Raw genomic sequence first — 12,403 nt, forward strand, 5'->3', positions numbered from 1 at the left:
GATGGGTTAACTGCTCTGACCCTGATATTTAAGGGGAAGAAAGGGAAATCAATTATTCCACCCTTCTCATTACAATAGAAATTGCATGACTCACTTTGCTACACCCAATGGATGTGTTTGCCTGTCACTGGGTATCAAAAAATACCTTGATGTCCTGAGTTTATTTTTTAATGACACAACGTTGACCCTGTTTGAGTCCATTTAACTCAAATATTTGAGGAATTAGGGAATTTTGTTAGACATGGTAGGTTTATTTCACTGGGCTTTCAGACATTCTGTCTTTCCCAAGGGAGAGAGAAGTGGGTGGTGTCATTAATTCATTTAGCATTTTATGGATCAGGTCCTGGGAATAATTAAGAATAAGCCCCTACTTTTCTAGAACTTGCATTCTGGCAGCACAAATGTAATTAACAGCCCACCCCCAACTGCCCTTCCCATCTCTCCAAGTCTCAAGTCTTCATCCATACAGTCAGCATTACTGAGCACACGCCCTGGGCCCCACACTCTGGGAAGCTTCAGGCCACCTTGGAGGAGGCATTTTTTCTCATGGTGCCTCCAGGGACCCTGCCTGGCTTCAGGGCTCCCTGAAGAACCATCTGTCCTTTAAGGGAGGTGTGAACTGAATCATGACTTTAAACAGCCAGGTTTCCCCAGCTGCGGGTTTCGTGCAGTCAGAATCACTCTTCAAGGCCTGTTAAAAACAAAAACTCCTGCACCCCTAACTCAAAGAGCTACTGATTCAGCAAGTTCAAGGAGCTGTGCTTCCTCAAGCTCTCAGAGATTTCCGATGCCTGTTGAAGTTTGAAAACTACCGTCTTCCTAAAGTCACACAGCTAGAGAATGTTAGCACCAAAGGAAGGAACGTGAAATAGCAGAGTGGGGTGCAGGCTTAACAGGCAGGGACTCCGGCATTGTGGCTCTCTGTCCAGTGTCCCTGGCTCTGAGGGGACATGAAGCAGCGGCCCTTCTATGTCCCTTGAGCTGAGGCTGCTCACTCGGTCCACTGGAGAACTTGGCTGCTGGAGTTCCCTAAGGTAGATACACTGCATGACCGCTCCACAGGCCCCTGGATATTTGTCCAAGAAGACCACATGGAAACATTCTGGCCCCTGAGTGGCCCCTCTTTACTGAGGTAAACTGCCTCAGTTCACAGTCCAGGCATGCTTGGAGCCCCACTGGCTCCCCAAAGGGACCTAGCCAGACAGCAAAATAACAGACAAATGGATAGCAGGCAACATGGACCCACACATGGACAGGCTGGGAGAGGGGGCCTTCCCAAGGCCTGAGTTCCTGTTCAGAGAAGGGGAAAGTCCCTGTCTGTCAACAGGTGCTCCATAAATGCCAGCTGCATGTTGCAAGCATGGTGACAAAGACCCAAAACACTGGGAGGAAATGGGTCTGCCTAGAGAGGCTGGATCATCACGTCCTCAGAGAGAGCAGAACTCATCCACCCTTCTTCCCACCACACCCTGGGACTCTCATTGTCCTTACGCCGCCTTCCAGACACTGGCCAGTGAAGCCAGCTCCAGGCTCTGATCAAGGAGTGCATGGCAAAGCCACAGAGGCTGAAGACAATTCAACTCCCGTTGAAACTGATGACTGCATTGCACTATATAGTTCGTAGAGCATTTTCACTTTTATTAGCTCAGAGATCTGCCTGGAATGCTCTTCCCAGGTTGCAGGGCTGGCCCCTTCTCAGTTTGCAAGTGGAGGCTTTGGAATAAATATCACGTCCTCCCAGGGGCTGTTTCCTCATCCTCTGAATCTCCCTCAGAGCAATTGTCACAATCAGTAATTGTCTTATTTACCTGTTTCTTCTGTCGCCTCCTCACTCTGGAATGCAGGCTCCAGGAGGGCAGCAATCGAAGCTGTCTGGTTAAGTACCATATTGCCACCCTGGAGGAGCCAGCCACAGTTTTTATTAATGATCCAGTAACAGGTCTAAGGCAGGTGTTGCTCAGATGCATGCCTGGGGCACAAAGGGAAAAAGCAAGCTGCGTAACTGTGAGCACCTGATTAGTGACAAGACCTGTACTAGAATCTGAGGTCTCTGGCTCCTAGTCCAGCAATCAGCAGGATGCCAGCACCTGTCCCTGTCCTGGAAAGGAAAGGAAACTCAATAACATGCCTGCAGAAGAGGGAAATGAAGGAGAACCAGACCCAAGAACAGAGCTGTTGCAGGAAAGGGGAGCCCTTCCAGGGCCTTAAACTGGGATCTTGTCTAACACTAGGAAATGAATTGTCTGAGGAGACACATGTGCTGACAAAGCAAGAGATTTTATTGGGAAAGGGCGCCTGGGTGGAGAGCAGGAGTTTAAGGGAACCCAGGAGAACTTTCTGCCACATGGCTTGCAGTCTCAGGTTTTATGGTGATGGGATTAGTTTCCGATTGCCTTTAGCCAATCATTCTGACTCAGAGTCCTTCCTGGTGGTGCATGCCTTGTTCAGCCAAGATGGATGCCAGGGAGAAGGGTTCTGGGAGGTAGTCGGACATGTGGTGTCTCCTTTTGACCTTTCCCGAACTCTTCCGGTTGGTGGTGGCTTATTAGTTCTGTGTTCCTTACCAGGACCTCCCGTCGTAAAACAACTCGTGCAAATGGTTACTATGGTGCCTGGCCAGGGTGGGTGGTTTCAGTGTGCTCCCCCTAACAGAACCAGCCAAAGTCTGTCCTCTCTATGACCAGTGTTCTCAGTAGACTTCCTTTGTACTTGGGCTCTGGGGACAGAGGAGAGAGTGAGAATGAGTCTGAGTCCCAGCAAGCCACACCAAGGGTGTATCCTCCCGCACCAATTTGCTGCCTCTCTGAGCTTTGGTAGAACCCAGACATGAGGGCTCACTCTGGTCCGTGGGACTGACGGCTTGGGCTGCTGGGCTGCTGTAACAAAATACCACAGACACTCTGTGGGTGAAACAGAAATTAATCTCACAGTTCTGGAGGCTAGAAGTCCAAGATCAGGGTGCCAGCCTGATGGGGTTCTGGTTAGGACCCTCTTCCTGGTTCTCAGATGGCCACCTGCTTCCTGTGTCCTTACACGGCCAAGAGAGGGGGACTCTTAACCTTCGATACCTCATCTAAACCAACCACCTCTCAGGACTTCCCTGGAATCCACCTTCCCATGCAGGGAATATGGGTGCCATCCCTGTTAAGGAGCAAAGATTCCACTTCTGCAGGCAGATTCTTTACCAACTGAGCTACCAGGGAATTTCAAGATCTCACATAGCATGGAGCAACTAAGCCCACGTGCCGCAAGTAGAGAAGCTGGCATGTTGCAGCTACTGAGTCTCTGTGCTCCAGAGCCACTATTCCACAAAACAGGCATGCATGCCGCAGCTGGGCAAGCCCCTGTGCCACGCAATTAGAGGAAGCCTGCCTGCCCGACCGAAGAGTCTACACACCTCTAGGAAGACCCAGTCCCGTGGGTAAATAAGTAAGCAAATCAATCACCTCTCAAAGGCACACCTCCTGACACCATCCCACTAGGGGTGGGGGAGGTTAGGCTTTCACCATATGAATTTTGGAGGGACACAAACATTCAGCTGTTAGCTGGGACCCAAAAAGTGGCAGCCTCAGGGCAGAGGAGAACCAAATGTAAAGCTCCAGTGACCCTCTGCCAAAGGTGAGAGAGGAAGAAACAGGAAGTGGGCAGGGAGATGGAGAATTCCACCCCCATGGGTCGGTGCACTAAGCCCTCAGGTGGTTCCCACGGATTTCACGGGCTCAGCAGACACACTGGGGAGGAAGGCTGCTGGCCTGGACCCCATCGGCAGGCCTGTGTTCCATGACAGCTTGCTAGCCTGCTGCCCCGGGCTGGGAAAGTGCGAGGCACCACCCCGAGCTGAGTCACCCAGCTCAGGGACCAGGAAACTTACATAACGAGACTGATTGTGTGTGTTTGCACATCAGGCTCAAGCTCCAGGCAGGAAAGAAAGAAAGGCAAGGTGGAGGGCAGCGGGAGGGCTGGGGAGGTGGTACTCCTGGGGACCCCGAGTCTATCCGTGCCAGGAAGTCAGTGAGGACCCAGGAAACCTTGAGAAGGCGCATGCCATGGCTGGATTCCTGGGGATTACAGACCCAGATTAAAGAGAACAACAAGAACAAGGGCCTCCAGCTTTCAGTCAGTCCGGCTCGATTCCCTTGCAGCCTGTTCTCCAGGGCTGGGGAATGTTAAGCCAGTCCAAAAAGAACACAGGTGGCAAAAGAGGAACTTCATAAAAATGTGAACTCCTGAACCATCTTGTCTGCAGTGTATTGTTAGTGCCGCAGATAGGCCTGCAGTGACACGGGATGGTGTTTGTCGGGCCGGGAAACAGCCTGTGGGCTAGAAAAATGTGAGTGGGTGGCTGTTTGAACTTCACTGCAAAGCTCCTTTCAGTCAGGAGCCTTTGTAGATGAAAATAGACTGGCTAGGGCAGGAGGCATTCCTGAGAACTGGTCGAAAGGACATATTTTCCTTTGTAAGAGTATTTTTTCCACCCCAGCCCTTCAGATCACTTTTGTTTATGCCATTCCTGCTCTTTATCTGTTAATGGTTATACTAAATTTACATTGTCAGAGCATATGCTGTTATTACATACGCTATGCCCTAGTGCTACTGCTGCTGCTGCTGCTAAATCGCTTCAGTCGTGTCCGACTCTGTGCGGCCCCATAGACAGCAGCCCATCAGGCTCCTCCATCCATGGGATTTTCCAGGCAAGAGTACTGGAGTGGGCTGCCATCACCTTCTCCGACACTCTACTGCTAACTCTTATTTAATCTAATTCTACAAGGAGCCATGTATTTAATATTCACTGACAGTCCTTATGGACTTCCCTGGTGGTTCAGCTGGTAAAGAATCTGCCTGCAATGCAGGAGACCTGGGTTCGATCCCTGGCTTGGGAAGACCTCCTGGAGAAGGGAACAGCTACCCACTCCAGTATTCTGGCCTGGAGAATTCCATGGACTATATATAGTACACGTGGTCACAAAGAGTCAGATATGACTGAGCGACTTTCACAATAGTCTTTATACTAATTATTCCTAAGTTGTTCAGCTTGTCTGAAGCACATTTTTCACAACATTCATTACGAAGGGCTCATGGAACAATATTCCTTGAGCTCTTACTTGTTGATAAATTTGTCAGGGCCGTTTCTACTTCAAAGGTAAATTTTGCTGGATTTAAAATCCTCAGTTCAGGACTTCCCTGGCAGTCCAGTAGTTAAGATACCATCCTCCCAAAGCAGTGGGCTGGGGTTCTATCCCACATGCCGCAACTAAGAGTTCACGTTGTTGCAACTAAAAAAAAAAAAAAAAAAGATCCTGGATACTGCAAGTAAAGATCCCATGTGCTACAACTAAGACCCAAAGCATCCAAATAAATACTTTTTTTTTCTTAAAGAAGTCCCAACATTAAATAAAATCCTCAGTTCATCTTTACTTTCCTTGAGTAACTTTAAAATGGTACTCCATTTGATCCTGACATAAAGTATTGCTGTGACAAAGTCTGATGATAAACGAATTTTCTTTCTCTTATAAGTAACATGCTCATTTCACTTCCTTTACAGTCTAAAAGTTTTACTAATACATGTTTGTTCTCCAGCACTTTATATGCTCTTCCAATATATAGTTTAAAATCTCTTTCTTTTTTCTTTTTGAAATTTAGCCAAAGTTTCTTAAGCTACAGTGTTTAGTTTTTGTTTCCTTGCTTTGGTCTTCTTCTTCAGGACTCCCCTTAATTAATATATTAATATTAATAATTATAATTAATATGTTAATATTAATAATTATATATATAATTATATATATTAATAGGGCTTCCCTTGTAGCTCAGTCAGTAAAGAATATGCCTGCAGTGCAGGAGACCTGGGTTTGATCCCTGAGTTGGGAAGGTCCCCTGGAGAAGGAAATAGCAACCCACTCCAGTGTCCTTGCCTGGAAAATCTCATGGACAGAGGAGCCTGGTGGGCTGCAGTCCATGAGGTCGCAAAGAGTTGGTCACAACTGAGCAACTAACACTTCTTTCAATATATATTAATGTATATGTTATATAAGATATAATATATATAAAATTTTTGCCAATCTGAAATATTTGTCACGTTCTCTCAAATCCTTGTCATCTTCATTACTTTTTGCTTCTTTCTGCATCTCTTTTGTCCTATTTTTTTGTATTTTGAACCCACCCCCAGTGCTATTTCTCCTCAAATAGCACTGTGTCCAGGAAAGGAGCCTGCAATGGGCAGTTTCAAAAGTTCAGAGGGACTGGTGTGCTCCAGCCCCGGGACCTGACCTCAGGCCCCATAGTCACCTGCCTGCAAAATGATCTCAAATTTGCCTGTCTGATACCATGACACAGAGAAGCTGATACCATGCAGGTCTTATGGCTTTTGCTGATGTGTTTCTGTCCATCTCTTTTTTGTGAAGACACTTTGTCACCTAATTTTGAGCTAAATGTTGTCCCAGGGTTTTTAGTTTTCATTCTCATTTCTCTGTCTGTTGTTACAGGGAGATTCAGAAATGTCCCAAAAGTATGCCTCCACTGCCGCCACCATCTTTCCAGAATGATCCTGTTGAATGTTAGATCATGCAACTTCTCAAAAATTCTGAAAGTGACTTCCAATCTCATTTAAGGTGGAAGCTAAGGTCTTTACAGCGGCATACAAGGCCCTGTTGTTTCAGCGCCTCCCCCACACTCCTCACTTCCCTGAAGCCTTCTTCTTAGCTCTTTCCCCTCCAGCTACTCTGGCTTCCTTGCGGCTCCTTGAACAGGCCAGGCATCTTGCCATCTTTGCACCTTTCCTCTAGAAGTTACCTCTACCTTGATCACTCTTCCGTCAGAAAAGAGCTGAGTTAACCACTTCCTTCAAGTCTTTGAAATCTCTTTCTCAATGACATCTAAAATGACCTCCCTAACACTGTATCCTCCCCGCTGGCACTCCTGGTCTCCTTTGCTCTGCTCTTTTCTTTTTTCATCGCATTTAACATCTTCTAACATTAAACACTTTATTTAATGTGCTTATTATTTATTATCTGTATCCCCCTTGCTAGAATATAAAATCCATGAAAGCAGGAATGTTAAGTCGGATTTGTTCTCTTATGTGCATGAAGTTCCTAGGTGCAGCTGTTTAGTGAATTCACAGGACTTCCCCAGTGGCCCAGTGGTTAAGAATCTGCCCTTCAGGCCACTCTCACCTTCTGAGATGGCCCACGGTCTGTGAAGGGTGTTTCTCTCTAAATAACTCCACTTCCTGTCTATCACTTTGTCTAGGTGAATCCTTTCTGCAATGAGACATCAAGAACGTGAGTTTCATTAAGTCCTGAGACCAGAAACTAAGGCCCCTACCAGGTAGAGGATGGAATGATGATGTTGACCCTCCCGACTTCAGTCAACTAAAGCTTGGACTCTGTCAACCTTTGCCCCAATTCTCTGCTGAATTCTTCTGTGTTCAAGCCCCCTCATGAATATACATGTATCTTTAGCTTAAAATTTGCCCAGTTTTGCTGTTAAGGAGACTCTACTTTGGAAACGTGTTTTCCTTACTTGCTGCTAGTAATAATAAATCATTCCTTCTCCTGCTTAAAAAAATTTTTTTTAAATCTGTGCTTCCACTGCACAGTGTGTGGGTTCAATCCCTGGTTGGGGAACTAAGATCTCACATGCCACATGGCATGGCCAAAAATAAGTAAAAAATAAATAAATGCACAAATGAATAAATAAATGAAGCAGGCAAGGATGTGGTTTACTCTGAACCAGCCACTAGAGAGCTGCTTTGGCAGCTGCTTTCCCCACTTCCATTACGCTTCTGCCCTGGCCCCCCTGTGGATGCCATGGTCCACAAGCCTATTGTCTGAATGAGTATCAGGAACAGCCAAGCAGAGCATTATGAATTCTCAGAAGAGAAGTAGTGTCACAAATATTCTTTCTAGGGCTTCTGAGTTCAGCCCAAGGCAGAAATAGCACCCCAGCCATGTGCCTTCTAGCAGTTGAGCCCACATCTGACGCTCATTGCACTGAAAGAGCAGAGGAGCCTGGAGGGCTCCTGAAAACAGAGACAGCCCCAGGCCTTGAGAAGGAGCTCAAAGGTAGGGAAGATGAGAATGCGTGCCAGTCCAGGCCCAGCTGTGTGCTGTGTGCTGTTCAGAAACCCAGTAACTAGAGTCAGTTGTGTCCTTGTCTCTCTGGATGGAATTCATGACCGTTATTTACAGGGGGTTCTCACTTAGTCTCAGGGTATAGACAAGGCCTATCACTGGCGTATCTTATAGCTGACAACTAATGAAGTCAGTACCGACCAAGAAAGCATCAGCTCAACTGTCTTACCTTCTAATCAAAGCTAGTAGGTCTCAGGCAAGCAGGTACCGACCTCCTCTCAGAGCAAGGAAGCCTAAGGCAGAGGCTGTCTTAACAGCAACTCTCTCCTAAATGCTAATTAGCCTTAGGAAATGCTCACTGAGCTTGGATGCCTAAGGGATCATTGTCCAGTCAGGAGATTGCAAGCCTATTGCCAGAGCCAAGAAAACAGGTAAAAGGCCAAAACTGAGGTTGTTTTCAGCCTTAAGCTTAGCATCTCAGCTCTTTCCTTCACTTCATATTTATTTGGTTCCTATTTATATGGAACCTGTGAACACAGCAACCAAGATGACCTCTCATCTTCTCTCCACTTTGTCATGGGTGGGCTCATGTCAGATCCTCCCCCAAGCCCTTCTCTGCCCTCTTTGCAGGGCAGTACAGGAAGTATGTTTTGAAGTGCTTTATTCTCTCTTCTTTTTTCCCCTTCTAATCCCCAACTGGTAGACGGATATTCTTTAACCAATAAAAATGAATGGGCCCCACTTTCATTAACTTATAGTGGGCCAAGAATCCTCAGATCACAGGAACCTGAAACTCAGATCATCTCTCAGGGTTTCTAGAGATCCTCTGACCTTGGAACCAAATATTTAGTGGTTCCCACCACCACCCCCAACAACCACAAGCGTCCCCAGCCCAGCTGAGAAAGAGATTAGTATGCAGACTTAGTACCTGTGAAATTCTTACTTATTCCATATGAGCTGCCCTGAGATGAATACCATTTGCTGTTATGTACATGAGGAAACTGAGTTCAGTGAGGCTGAGTGGCTTGTCCAAGGTCATGCAGATTGGAAAAGGCGCCATAATTTTTTCTGCCTTATGATATGTCCTGTCTCACCTGTACACATGTGTTCCCTGTGTTCAAGGATGTCAAGGCCATTGACCTCTGAAAGGTTTCTGAAATGTTACAGAAATAAGACTTCTAAAACAGAGAAACCAGGGGGACTTCCCTGGTGGGCCATTGGTTGAAAATCTGCCTTCCAGTGCAGGGGACGCAGGTTGGTTCCTGGTCGGGGAAACTAAGATCCCACGAGTCATGCAGCACAGCCAAAAAAGACAGAAACCCTGCATACTGGTTTCCCCAGGAGATTCTGTTATCCTAGAGTTATTATTAATATTGTTCTCCTTTCAAAATTGTCTTAGTTTGGACAATGTTACCTAGTTACCCTACGCAAGATAGACCAAGAGCAAAGAAGTAGGAAAAAACTACAAAAAGAATTGCTCAAGAAGTCACTGAGCAGTAGGCATGGAAAGGCCTCATTAGGGCTTTGATGTTCTCAAGATCTTCCCCACCCCAGCTTTTTCCACAGGCTTTGTCTCAGAGGCACTCGTCCAAAACCGCTTGTACCCTCCTTGTGCAGTGCCAGGGAGGAAATGAGGCTGGAACAGGCCAGAGGGTTCTTACCACCCCAGATGACCCTTCCAATGGATCTCTGTCTTGCTATGAACAAACTGCTTCTCTAGGCAGGAGACCATGACCTTCCAACTCTAACAGAAAGGACTCTCTCCTGTAAAGGAGAAATCTAAGACACTACCAAGGTTTTGAATGTCCTGTAGAGAAAAAAATAAGAATGTTTTGACTAAAGCTTTTACTCCACATAGGAGCTTCCTGAGAGATTCTCCTCCATCACATAGTGAAATGACACATGGAAAGAACACATATGTAGAAAGCAGACCTCTGAGTTTGTATTCTAGCATGCCCGCTTCTGAGTTGGGTAACCTTGAGTAAGTTTCTCAACCTCTTTGAGCTTCAGCTTTCTAATTCATCTGAAAAATGGGTATAAGAATACACTTTGCAAAGTAAATGTCAGATAAGATTATGCATAAAATATATGGCAGATAAGAGACTCCGATGCTTCCCAAATGGCACCATGGTAAAGACTCTGCCTGCCAATGCAAGAAATGCAAGAGATGTGAATTCAGTCCCTGGGTTGGAAAGAGCCCCTGGAGTAGGAACTGGCAACCTGCTCCAGTATTCTTCCCTGGAAAAATTGGACAGAGAAGCTTGGCAGGGTCCCTTGCCACATAAGATAATGGATACTGGAGATTTCAGGGATAAAAATTAATGAGTTCATGCCCTTAAGCTGCTCACAGTAAAATGGAGGAGGGGCCATGTGCCATATTGTTCTATCTGGCCTCTTGCAGTTTTTAATTGCTTTCATCTTTGAGATCCATTCCCACTCATATTCTTCAGGTGTGTGTTGATATAAAATTCATAAACTCTTAAAAATAAATAAATAGAGAGGGGCCATGTGGAGAATTCCCTGGTGATCTAGTAATTAGGATTCAGTGCTTTCACTGCTGTGACCCAGGTTCAGTCTCTGATTGAGGAACTGAGATACTACTAATCTTGAAGCACTACTACTGCTACTACTAAGTCACTTCAGTCGTGTCCGACTCTGTGCAACCCCATAGACGGCAGCCCACCAGGCTCTCCCATCCCTGGGATTCTCCAGGCAAGAGTACTGGAGTGGGGTGCCATTGCCTTCTCCGCTTGAAGCACTGCCAAACACTAAATAAGTAAAGAAATAAAGTCACACAGTTTCATTTAAAAAAAAAAAAAAAAGAAGGAACATGTGTCCACACGTCACCATGTTGTCAGGCAGGGTTCTTTTTTTTTTTTTTGGCTGCACTGGATCCTTGTTGGTGTGTACCGGCTTTCCCTAGTTGCTGTGAGCAGGCTTCCCATTGGGGCAGCTTCTCGTTTCAGAGTACAGATTCTAGGCACTCGGGCTTCCGTAGTTGTGGCTCTCAGGCTTGGTTGCTTTGTGGCATGTGGGATCTTCCCAGATCAGGGATTGAACCCATGTCCCCTGACTTGGCAGATGGATTCCTATCCACTGTACTACCAGGAAAGTCCTCAGCAGAGTTTTAAAACACTGTCAGAGCAAAGAGAATGAGATAGACCATTCTGGCTTAGCAGGTGCAGAATCTCATAGAAGAGTTGGAACGTGAACAAACCCTGGATAGCTAGGTTCCTAAGCACCTGACAGGATGTTTATAGCCTAGGTTGGGAAAGTTTGGTTCCATTCTTCCCTCTGTAAAGAAGTCAAGTTGTTTCTCAAAAAGAAAGATAAAGGAGACTGCATACTCCTCTTGCATTTTCTCATCTGAGATCAATTTCCCATTCTAAAACTGAAAACACACCTTGTGAGCCAACCTAGACCAAAACACAGAACTTTTGGTATGGAAATTAATCAAGACTTGGATATAAATTCAAGTCACCTATGAAACATGTTTCAACTCCATCGAATTCACTTTGAGACATTTAATAGAAAACACAACATTAAATCACAAAATAAATACACAAAATATGACTTTTCAGAGGTAAAAAAATAAACAGTACTTAAGACCTGTCACTGCTAAGAAATATTAACCAAGGTCATTGGCTTGAAAGGGGAATTACCAAATTCATTTATTAGCCTTCTGCTTCTACTAAGATTCTCAAGCCTTGTTTAAACTAGTAAGTTAGAACTTTTTATTAAATAAACAAGTAATTGGCTCTGAATGGAAAATGAGCAGCATAATTCAGTTTGCTTGTTCATACTTGGCCATCAGCTAGTAGAGCATGAAGTGTTTCCATGTCTACTGCTGGCCATCTTGTCCAGCTTCCCCTCCTTTGCTGTAAGTCTGAAGCAATCGGAAATTGCTCCCCAGAGGACATTTGGCAATGTCTGGGAACATTTTTGATTGTCAGAATGGAGAGGGGTGGGAAGTGTCACTGGCATCTAGTGGGTAGAGACCAGGGATGATGCTAAACACCCTGCTGTGCACAGAACAGTCCCCCCAAGCAAAAAAAAAAAAAAAAAAAAAGGTGGGGATGGATCCAGTCTGATATGTTAGTAGTGCTGGGGTTGAGAAACTGAACAAAGTCTGGGTAAGTTGAGAAAGGCCTTGCAGAGAAAAAAAGAGCAGATAAAATTCAGGAAATCCATAGCTTTCTTAATGATGAAATTGTGAGAAGAGTGTTAATATGGACAGGTACTTAATATCAAAGATTCTACAGCATTTTGAGAAGAGCAGATCAGAAGCTCCACAGTTGCTGTTCAGGTTCTGCAGTGATTCCATTTTATTAACTCCA

This window comes from Budorcas taxicolor, chromosome 16 (genome assembly GCF_023091745.1).
Source record: "Budorcas taxicolor isolate Tak-1 chromosome 16, Takin1.1, whole genome shotgun sequence".
In the NCBI taxonomy this organism is placed as follows: domain Eukaryota; kingdom Metazoa; phylum Chordata; class Mammalia; order Artiodactyla; family Bovidae; genus Budorcas; species Budorcas taxicolor.